Source organism: Brachyhypopomus gauderio, chromosome 19, assembly GCF_052324685.1.
Source record: "Brachyhypopomus gauderio isolate BG-103 chromosome 19, BGAUD_0.2, whole genome shotgun sequence".
NCBI lineage: Eukaryota > Metazoa > Chordata > Actinopteri > Gymnotiformes > Hypopomidae > Brachyhypopomus > Brachyhypopomus gauderio.
In genome coordinates, this window is record NC_135229.1 from 3,047,969 (window position 1) to 3,060,468 (window position 12,500).

Here is a 12,500-nt window from a genome sequence, read left to right on the forward strand (position 1 = left end):
CAGAAAGAAAGGATAGAAAAGCCAAAAGCTTAAAAGAGCATAAAACGGACACAAAAAAATCCATTAAAAAAGTATGAAAGAATGACTGGACTGTGACTGGAACATACAGGAGATACACCTGGCACCTGGTCGCACGCCTGCTGTGGCAAATCACTGAACACATCTCACACACAGCTGTCAGGTTCGCAGACAGCAAACTCAGCTCATACTCTCAGGGTCTTGTTACAGAAAGTTTGTTAAATGAGTCGGTTGCCGGAGAAATACACTATATGTCCAAAAGTATTCGCTCACCCATCCAAATGATCGGAATCAGGTGTTCTGATCACTTCCATGGCCACAGGTGTATAAAATTAAGCACCTAGGCGTGCAGACTGTTTTTACAAACATTTGTAAAAGAATGGGTCGCTCTCAGGAGCTCAGTGAATTCCAGCGTAGAACTGTGATAGGATGCCACCTGTGCAACAAATCCAGTCGTGAAATTTCCTTATTCCTAAATATTCCAGTCAAGAAAGAAAATTGAGGTGTTTGGGAATGACAGTAACTCAGTCATGAAGTGGTCGGACACGTAAACTGACGGAGCGGGTCAGCAGATGCTGAAGCGCATAGTGTGAAGAGGTCACCAACTTTCTGCAGACTCAATCACTACAGACATCCAAACTTCATGTGGACTTCAGAATAGCTCAAGAACATTGCACAGAGAGCTTCATGGAATGGGTTTCCATGGTTGAGCAGCTGCATCCAAGCCATACATCACCAAGTGCAATGCAAATGCAGCGTCAGATGCAGTGGGGTAAAGCACAGAGACACTGGACTCTAGAGCAGTGGAGGTGCGTTTTCTGGAGTGACAAATCGCACTTCTCCATCTGGCCATCTGACGGACGGGTTTGGGTTTGGCAGTTGATCTGCTCCTAACTTTGTGGGAACAGTTTGGATCTGGGTCCGTCCTCTTCCAACATGACTGCACACCAGTGAACAAAGCAAGGTTCATGAAGACAATGTGGATGGTTTGGTGTGGATGAACTTCACTGGCCTGCACAGAGTCCTGACCTCAACCTGATAGAACACCTTTGGGATGAATTAGAGCGGAGACTGAGAGCCAGACCTTCTCGTCAAACATCAGTATGTGACCTCACAAATGCACTTCTGGAAGAATGGTCAAAAATCCCCATAAACACTCTCCTAAACCTTGTGGACAGCCTTCACCAGAAGAGTTGAAGCTGTTCTAGCTGCAAAGGGTGGACCAACGTCATATTGAACCCTATAGATTAGGAATGGGATGTCACTTAAGATCATATGTGAGTCAAGGAAGGTGAGTGAATACTTTTGGCAATACAGCGTAGGTTAATTCTCCATCGTATGGAGAAAAATACATTATTTCTATTTTTTTTTTACAACATTGGGTATTTGTAATATGCATATGATTCACTGAAAGCAGTGCTAAGACCCACCTGTACTGGCTTTTTCTGTATTTTTTAGTGCAGTTATATTTTTTGTGCAGTTACGACAGATTTCAGTAGACACATACTATGTCTCTGAAGCCACTACATCCCTATAATGAGAGTGAGTGAGTGTGAGAGTGTGTGTGTGTGTGTACACATGTGTGTGAGACAGATACACAGGTCCACAGTCAGAGCTCTCTCTCTCTCTCTCTCTCTCTCACTCTCACTCTCACTCTCACTCTCACTCTCTCTCTCTCTCTCTCTCTCTCTCTCTCTCTCTCTCTCTCTCTCTCTCTCTCTCTCTCTCTCTCTCTCTCTCTTCTGTACCCTGACACAGTCCCAGACTGTGTCTATGTAAAGGCCAAACCCCTGCTGACATCCCATAATCTCTAATCATAGACACTTCACCCCCTGCTCACACTTGCCATTTCTCCTTCTCTCTCTCTCCACTTCTCTCCCTCCACTTTTCTCTCTCCACTTCTCTCTCCCTTTCTCTCTCTTCACTTCTCTCTCTCTCTCTCCACTTCTCTTTTTCTGTACCTCACTTATATCCAACAGCTCATTTTGCTCCCTCATCTTTCTCTTTGCCCTATTCCTTCAATATTCTATTCATCCCCCTTTCCCACAAGAATAACATAAACACCCCCCTCCCTCTGTGCAGGGAGTGGTACAGCCTCAACACACAGTAATGGGATCGATTTCCATCCAGGTTAAATTTGTTCATTTCTGTGGAATTTAACACTTTCCTACCTATTAGATCTAGCCAGGGCTCAATTTCCGCCTGGAGACACACACACACACACACACACACACACACACACACACACACACACACACACACAAGGCTGCTGTTCTGAGACTTCACATGCCATAGTTAGCATTCTCGTGATGGTTAGGAACACTTGTGTTCTCTCCCTCTCTCTCTCTCTCTCTCTCTCTCTCTCTCTCTCTCTCTCTCTCTCTCTCTCTCCTTTATTTTTCTCTCTTTCAGCTTTCACTTTCCTCTTTGCTTTTTAAAATGAACCACTAGCTCTGGGTCACACTGGCGGAGGGCACAACCACAATGGTAAGATGATTCTCCCGGCTGAGGACACAGAGCCAGGTTAGTTAAGCAAAAGCACTTAAATTAAAGTGCTGTATCTGGACATAATGGGTGTAGTGGGACTACAGTGGGAAACAGAATCTGTGTGTAATTAAGGCCAGAGGATTTCATAAAGGTTAGCAGAGCCCGGCAGCTGTGGGTGGGAACCGTGCTCTGCTGGTCGGTGTGTGTGTGTGTGTGTGTGTGTGATCCCACACAGTCCTGGCCCTGACTGGATGTGTGTGAGGGTCTAATATTGCTAATGAGAGTGAGAGGGGTAAGAGGTGAGATCAGCTAGGGGCCATCAGAGTATTAGTCAAGTGTGGAGGACACACACACACACACACACACACACACACACCACTACCCTACACTACCATACATGATCTCGCTCAGAATTCACCTGCTTCTGTCCCCTGAGCACAATTGGCCCAAATCTCTGTTGGATCAACATCATTTTGTTCATGCTGATATGAGCAATTAGAATTAGGAAACAAGGGGAGATCAAACGATACCAGCTAAACACGGGGGAATCAAACGATACCAGATAAACACGGGGAGCACTTAGAAGCAACGTCATTCGCACGCCAACCTGATGTTGATCCAATTCTAAATGCAAAATGCTCATCTAAAAGATCAATTAGATAAACAGTGGCGTGTGAATGGTCAAATCAAACGTGGGCTACAGAACAATATGGACCAAAACAAAATGTTCACCACAACAGAACTGCATCTTCTCGTCTCCGCCCCTTCTCAGTAAATCCATCATTCGCATTGGTAGCTCTTCCTATGGACCCAGAGCTATCGATCTATTCGACATGCCTGAAGCTGAGCTTAGCATCAGCAGGCGGCTCAGGAAACAGCCGGCGGGTCGGCCCCGCCCCCTGCCCCGCCCCCTGCCCCGCCCCCTGCGCGGGACTGGCTGTCGGATGCACAGGTCGGCAGCGAGATGCAGAGGCCACCGTGCAGCGGGAAAATGAGAGGAGGACACACGGGCGTAGAAGAACAGCGCGCCGTGGCCATCACCTCCAACAGCTACGTCACCACCTCCAACAGCTACGTCACCACCTCCAACAGCTACGTCACCACCTCCAACAGCTACGTCATCACCTCCAACAGCTACGTCACCACCTCCAACAGCTACGTCATCACCTCCAACAGCTACGTCACCACCTCCAACAGCTACGTAATCCCCTCCAACAGCTACGTCACCACCTCCAACAGCTACGTCTTCAACAGCTACATCATCCCCTCCAACAGCTACGTCACCACCTCCAACAGCTACGTCACCCCCTCCAACAGCTACGTCACCCCCTCCAACAGCTACGCCATCACCTCCAACAGCTACGCCATCACCTCCAACAGCTACATCACCCCCTCCAACAGCTACGTCTCCAACAGCTACGCCACCACCTCCAACAGCTACATCACCCCCTCCAACAGCTACGCCATCACCTCCAACAGCTACGTCATCACCTCCAACAGCTACGTCACCACCTCCAACAGCTACGCCATCACCTCCAACAGCTACGTCACCCCCTCCAACAGCTACGTCTCCAACAGCTACGTCATCCCCTCCAACAGCTACGTCACCACCTCCAACAGCTACGTCACCCCCTCCAACAGCTACGTCATCACCTCCAACAGCTACGTCACCACCTCCAACAGCTACGTCACCACCTCCAACAGCTGCGCCACCCCCTCCAACAGCTACGCCATCACCTCCAACAGCTACGTCACCCCCTCCAACAGCTACGTCTCCAACAGCTACGTCATCCCCTCCAACAGCTACGTCACCACCTCCAACAGCTACGTCATCACCTCCAACAGCTACGTCACCCCCTCCAACAGCTACGCCATCACCTCCAACAGCTACGCCATCACCTCCAACAGCTACGTCTCCAACAGCTACGCCACCACCTCCAACAGCTACATCACCCCCTCCAACAGCTACGCCATCACCTCCAACAGCTACGTCATCACCTCCAACAGCTACGTCATCACCTCCAACAGCTACGTAATCCCCTCCAACAGCTACGTCACCACCTCCAACAGCTACGTCATCACCTCCAACAGCTATGCCATCCCCTCCAACAGCTACGTCATCACCTCCAACAGCTACGTCATCCCCTCCAACAGCTACGTCACCCCCTCCAACAGCTACGCCACCCCCTCCAACAGCTACGTCATCACCTCCAACAGCTACGCCACCCCCTCCAACAGCTACGTCATCACCTCCAACAGCTACGCCATCACCTCCAACAGCTACGTCATCACCTCCAACAGCTACGTCACCCCCTCCAACAGCTACGTCATCACCTCCAACAGCTACGTCACCCCCTCCAACAGCTACGTCATCACCTCCAACAGCTACGCCATCACCTCCAACAGCTACGCCATCACCTCCAACAGCTACGTCACCCCCTCCAACAGCTACGTCATCACCTCCAACAGCTACGTCACCACCTCCAACAGCTACACCTCCAACAGCTACGTCACCACCTCCAACAGCTACGTCACCCCCTCCAACAGCTACGTCATCCCCTCCAACAGCTACGTCATCCCCTCCAACAGCTATGTCACCCCCTCCAACAGCTACGTCACCCCCTCCAACAGCTACGTCATCACCTCCAACAGCTACGTCATCACCTCCAACAGCTACGCCACCCCCTCCAACAGCTACGTCATCACCTCCAACAGCTACGCCACCCCCTCCAACAGCTACGTCATCACCTCCAACAGCTACGCCACCCCCTCCAACAGCTACGTCATCACCTCCAACAGCTACGCCATCACCTCCAACAGCTACACCTCCAACAGCTACGTCACCACCTCCAACAGCTACGTCACCCCCTCCAACAGCTACGTCATCCCCTCCAACAGCTACGCCATCACCTCCAACAGCTACGTCATCACCTCCAACAGCTACGTCATCACCTCCAACAGCTACGCTATCCCCTCCAACAGCTACGCCACCCCTCCAACAGCTACGTCATCACCTCCAACAGCTACGCCATCACCTCCAACAGCTACGTCACCCCCTCCAACAGCTACGTCATCACCTCCAACAGCTACGTCATCACCTCCAACAGCTACGCCACCCCCTCCAACAGCTACGTCATCACCTCCAACAGCTACGCCATCACCTCCAACAGCTACACCTCCAACAGCTACGTCACCACCTCCAACAGCTACGTCACCACCTCCAACAGCTATGTCACCCCGTCCAACAGCTACGTCACCCCCTCCAACAGCTACGTCATCACCTCCAACAGCTACGCCATCACCTCCAACAGCTACGTCACCCCCTCCAACAGCTACGTCATCACCTCCAACAGCTACGTCATCACCTCCAACAGCTACATCACCCCCTCCAACAGCTACGCCATCACCTCCAACAGCTACGTAATCACCTCCAACAGCTACGTCACCACCTCCAACAGCTACGTCACCACCTCCAACAGCTACGTCATCACCTCCAACAGCTACGTCATCACCTCCAACAGCTACGTCATCACCTCCAACAGCTACGTCATCCCCTCCAACAGCTACGTCATCCCTCCAACAGCTACGTCATCACCTCCAACAGCTACGTCACCCCCTCCAACAGCTACGTCATCACCTCCAACAGCTACGTCATCACCTCCAACAGCTACGCCACCCCCTCCAACAGCTACGTCATCACCTCCAACAGCTACGCCACCCCCTCCAACAGCTACGTCATCACCTCCAACAGCTACGCCACCCCCTCCAACAGCTACGTCATCACCTCCAACAGCTACGCCATCACCTCCAACAGCTACACCTCCAACAGCTACGCCACCCCCTCCAACAGCTACGTCATCACCTCCAACAGCTACGCCACCCCCTCCAACAGCTACGTCATCACCTCCAACAGCTACGCCATCACCTCCAACAGCTACACCTCCAACAGCTACGTCACCACCTCCAACAGCTACGTCACCCCCTCCAACAGCTACGTCATCACCTCCAACAGCTACGTCACCCCCTCCAACAGCTACGTCATCACCTCCAACAGCTACGTCACCCCCTCCAACAGCTACGTCATCACCTCCAACAGCTACGCCATCACCTCCAACAGCTACGCCATCACCTCCAACAGCTACGTCACCCCCTCCAACAGCTACGTCATCACCTCCAACAGCTACGTCACCACCTCCAACAGCTACACCTCCAACAGCTACGTCACCACCTCCAACAGCTACGTCACCCCCTCCAACAGCTACGTCATCCCCTCCAACAGCTACGTCATCCCCTCCAACAGCTATGTCACCCCCTCCAACAGCTACGTCACCCCCTCCAACAGCTACGTCATCACCTCCAACAGCTACGTCATCACCTCCAACAGCTACGCCACCCCCTCCAACAGCTACGTCATCACCTCCAACAGCTACGCCACCCCCTCCAACAGCTACGTCATCACCTCCAACAGCTACGCCACCCCCTCCAACAGCTACGTCATCACCTCCAACAGCTACGCCATCACCTCCAACAGCTACACCTCCAACAGCTACGTCACCACCTCCAACAGCTACGTCACCCCCTCCAACAGCTACGTCATCCCCTCCAACAGCTACGCCATCACCTCCAACAGCTACGTCATCACCTCCAACAGCTACGTCATCACCTCCAACAGCTACGCTATCCCCTCCAACAGCTACGCCACCCCTCCAACAGCTACGTCATCACCTCCAACAGCTACGCCATCACCTCCAACAGCTACGTCACCCCCTCCAACAGCTACGTCATCACCTCCAACAGCTACGTCATCACCTCCAACAGCTACGCCACCCCCTCCAACAGCTACGTCATCACCTCCAACAGCTACGCCATCACCTCCAACAGCTACACCTCCAACAGCTACGTCACCACCTCCAACAGCTACGTCACCACCTCCAACAGCTATGTCACCCCCTCCAACAGCTACGTCACCCCCTCCAACAGCTACGTCATCACCTCCAACAGCTACGCCATCACCTCCAACAGCTACGTCACCCCCTCCAACAGCTACGTCATCACCTCCAACAGCTACGTCATCACCTCCAACAGCTACATCACCCCCTCCAACAGCTACGCCATCACCTCCAACAGCTACGTAATCACCTCCAACAGCTACGTCACCACCTCCAACAGCTACGTCACCACCTCCAACAGCTACGTCATCACCTCCAACAGCTACGTCATCACCTCCAACAGCTACGTCATCACCTCCAACAGCTACGTCATCCCCTCCAACAGCTACGTCACCCCCTCCAACAGCTACGTCATCCCTCCAACAGCTACGTCATCACCTCCAACAGCTACGTCACCCCCTCCAACAGCTACGTCATCACCTCCAACAGCTACGTCATCACCTCCAACAGCTACGCCACCCCCTCCAACAGCTACGTCATCACCTCCAACAGCTACGCCACCCCCTCCAACAGCTACGTCATCACCTCCAACAGCTACGCCACCCCCTCCAACAGCTACGTCATCACCTCCAACAGCTACGCCATCACCTCCAACAGCTACACCTCCAACAGCTACGTCACCACCTCCAACAGCTACGTCACCCCCTCCAACAGCTACGTCATCCCCTCCAACAGCTACGTCACCCCCTCCAACAGCTACGTCATCCCTCCAACAGCTACGTCATCACCTCCAACAGCTACGTCACCCCCTCCAACAGCTACGTCACCCCCTCCAACAGCTACGTCATCACCTCCAACAGCAACGTCATCACCTCCAACAGCTACGCCACCCCCTCCAACAGCTACGTCATCACCTCCAACAGCTACGCCACCCCCTCCAACAGCTACGTCATCACCTCCAACAGCTACGCCACCCCCTCCAACAGCTACGTCATCACCTCCAACAGCTACGCCATCACCTCCAACAGCTACACCTCCAACAGCTACGTCACCACCTCCAACAGCTACGTCACCCCCTCCAACAGCTACGTCATCACCTCCAACAGCTACGCCATCACCTCCAACAGCTACGTCATCACCTCCAACAGCTACGCCACCCCTCCAACAGCTACGTCATCACCTCCAACAGCTACGTCACCCCCTCCAACAGCTACGTCACCCCCTCCAACAGCTACGTCATCACCTCCAACAGCTACGTCATCACCTCCAACAGCTACGCCACCCCCTCCAACAGCTACGTCATCACCTCCAACAGCTACGCCATCACCTCCAACAGCTACACCTCCAACAGCTACGTCACCACCTCCAACAGCTACGTCACCACCTCCAACAGCTATGTCACCCCCTCCAACAGCTACGTCACCCCCTCCAACAGCTACGTCATCACCTCCAACAGCTACGCCATCACCTCCAACAGCTACGTCACCCCCTCCAACAGCTACGTCATCACCTCCAACAGCTACGTCATCACCTCCAACAGCTACATCACCCCCTCCAACAGCTACGCCATCACCTCCAACAGCTACGTCACCACCTCCAACAGCTACGTCATCACCTCCAACAGCTACGCCATCCCCTCCAACAGCTACGCCATCCCCTCCAACAGCTACGCCACCCCTCCAACAGCTACGTCATCACCTCCAACAGCTACGTCATCACCTCCAACAGCTACGTCACCCCCTCCAACAGCTACGTCATCACCTCCAACAGCTACGTCATCACCTCCAACAGCTACGCCACCCCCTCCAACAGCTACGTCATCACCTCCAACAGCTACGTCATCACCTCCAACAGCTACGCCACCACCTCCAACAGCTACGCCACCCCTCCAACAGCTACGTCATCCCCTCCAACAGCTACGTCACCCCCTCCAACAGCTACGTCATCACCTCCAACAGCTACGTCATCACCTCCAACAGCTACGCCACCCCCTCCAACAGCTACGTCATCACCTCCAACAGCTACGCCATCACCTCCAACAGCTACACCTCCAACAGCTACGTCACCACCTCCAACAGCTACGTCACCCCCTCCAACAGCTACGTCATCCCCTCCAACAGCTACGTCACCACCTCCAACAGCTACGTCACCCCCTTCAACAGCTACGTCACCCCCTCCAACAGCTACGTCATCACCTCCAACAGCTACGTCATGCCCTCCAACAGCTACGTTACCACCTCCAACAGCTACGTCATCACCTCCAACAGCTACGTCATCCCCTCCAACAGCTACGTTACCACCTCCAACAGCTACGTCATCACCTCCAACAGCTACGCCATCACCTCCAACAGCTACGTCACCCCCTCCAACAGCTACGTCATCACCTCCAACAGCTACGTCATCACCTCCAACACCTACGTCTCCAACAGCTACGTCATCACCTCCAACAGCTACGTCATCACCTCCAACAGCTACGTCACCCCCTCCAACAGCTACGTCATCCCCTCCTACAGCTACGTCATCCCCTCCAACAGCTACGTCATCCCCTCCAACAGCTACGTCACCCCCTCCAACAGCTACGTCACCACCTCCAACAGCTACGTCATCACCTCCAACAGCTACGTCACCACCTCCAACAGCTACGTCATCCCCTCCAACAGCTACGTCATCAGTCATCCACGCGGCCGAGAAACGTGCTTGGGGGGAAAAACAACATTTGGAAAGGTCACAGTGAAAGAGCTGACACTGCAGATTCAGACCGAGGCTGTTTGAGGGTGTTTGTACCTCACGTGCTCGCGGAAAGAAAGGCCAAACTTCTCCGTTAATGTGGATAAAAGAGGGGGTGGCTTCCTGTTTTCTTTACAATTTTCTCACTTCTGGATTTAAAAATAAGACATTGATTTTTTATGCTTTACAGGAGGGGAAAGAAATTCAAGCAGCGTTGCCTTTACTATATATATATATTTCACCACAGAATCAAGCGCAGCTTTGAGAGTTATTGATTTCCACCGCAGTCTGCCGAACACCCAGAGTGGTTTCAGATGCCACTTAAGAAACTGGGTGTTGTGTGACCTGCCAGCACAATCGTTTCAAATAATGTCAATATCCATTCACAAAATGATTCATGCTTTCTGATTTCCTGATGCTACTCATGTATTGACCACACACTGTTGGTGAAGGTGTTGTGCTTCAACACAAGGCATGCGTGGGGGGGGGGACAGATTTCGAGCGGTCGCCCTTATAGACAAACACAGTGACAGCTAGTAATTTAATGGTACTCCGCCACTGAGATGTTCCAGCTTTCACAGAAGCATATTTCTACTAACTATTTTCAATTGAGAAACGTTCTTTTTTTCTGAAAGGAAAGAGAGAGGGAGATAGAGAAGAGAGAGAGAGAGATGGAGAGAGAGAGAGATGAAAAAGTCTGTGAGCGTTTCTGGAGACCCATCCAGAAAATAGAAGTTTTAAATCTGTCTATTTGCGGAACTATCATCTGTCCACACTGAGTATGCCTGTAGTGGATGAGGGACTGTAGGTTGGTCAGGCACAGAAATCACATTACACTAACTCCACACCCACAATCACTAGAGCAGCAAAGTGTGCAGAGAAAGAGGGAGACAGTGAGACAGACAGAGAAAGAGAGAGATGGAGAGACAGACAGAGAAAGAGAGAAATGGAGAGACAGACAGAAAGAGAGAGATGGAGAGACAGAGAGAGAGAGTCTGTAGAAAACAAAGGAGGAGACCTTTAAGACTCTTTTAATCAACTTCTTAAAAAAACAAAAACACACTTCAGCTCACAGTACCTCTCAGACACACAGACAGAGAGAGAGAGAGAGAGAAACAGACAGAGAGAGAGAGAGGGGGGGGGGCGTAGGGGCTGTTCCTGTAGTCTGATGCACCATGACTATGTGGTGGTGGGGGAGACCAGCTCTGCCCTCTCGTCTGACAGAGGCAGCGATGTGTTCTGCGTCATTAAATCAACATCTGAAGTTGCAGTGATGTGTAGATGAGGCGCTTTCTAGGATATTAACGCAAAGCTTTAAAAGCAGCTGAAACCTTAATTAGCACACAGAGGCGTTTAATGGCCTTCCGCTCACATTTACCGCTGTGGTCAATCTTTCATTAAGAGCTTAAGAGATATGGCCTGATCATCAAACACGCACACACACACACACACGCACACACACGCACACACACGCACACACACACACACACGCACACACACGCACACACACGCACACACGCACACACGCACACACGCACACACGCACACGTACACACGCACACGCACACACGCACACACACACACGCACGCACGCACGCACGCACACACACACGCACACACACGCACACACACACACACGCACACACACACACACGCACACACACGCACGCACACGCACGCACACGCACGCACACGTACACACGCACGCACACGCACGCACGCACACGCACACACGCACACACGTACACACACGCACGCACACACACGCACGCACACACACACACACGTACACACACGCACACACACGCACACACACACACACACACACACACGTACACACACGTACACACACGTACATACACGCATGCACGTACACACACGCACGCACGTACACACACGCACGCACGTACACACACACACACACACACGCACGCACGTACACACACACACACACGCACGCACGTACACACACACACGTACACACATGCACGCACGTACACACACGCACGCACGTACACACACGCACGCACGTACACACACGCACACACACACACGCACGCACGTACACGCACGTACCCACACGCACGCACGTACACACACGCACACACACACACACACACACACGCACGCACGTACACACACACACACACGCACGTACACACACGCACGTACACGCACGCACGCACACGCACGCACGCACACACACACACACGTACACACGCACGCACGTACACACACGTACACACACGCACGCACGCACGCACGCACACACACTCACACACACACACACACACACACACACACACATACACACACGCACGCACGCACACACACACACGTACACACGCACGCACGTACACACACGTACACACACGCACG

The 12,500-nt window shown here is 52.7% G+C and overlaps 1 protein-coding gene across 1 annotated transcript in view; it reads right to left on the reverse strand.

Annotated features, from left to right (window-relative positions):
• The window catches only part of LOC143483329 (receptor-type tyrosine-protein phosphatase mu-like), a 120,810-nt gene that overhangs the window by 73,482 nt on the left and 34,828 nt on the right, over positions 1-12,500 (reverse strand).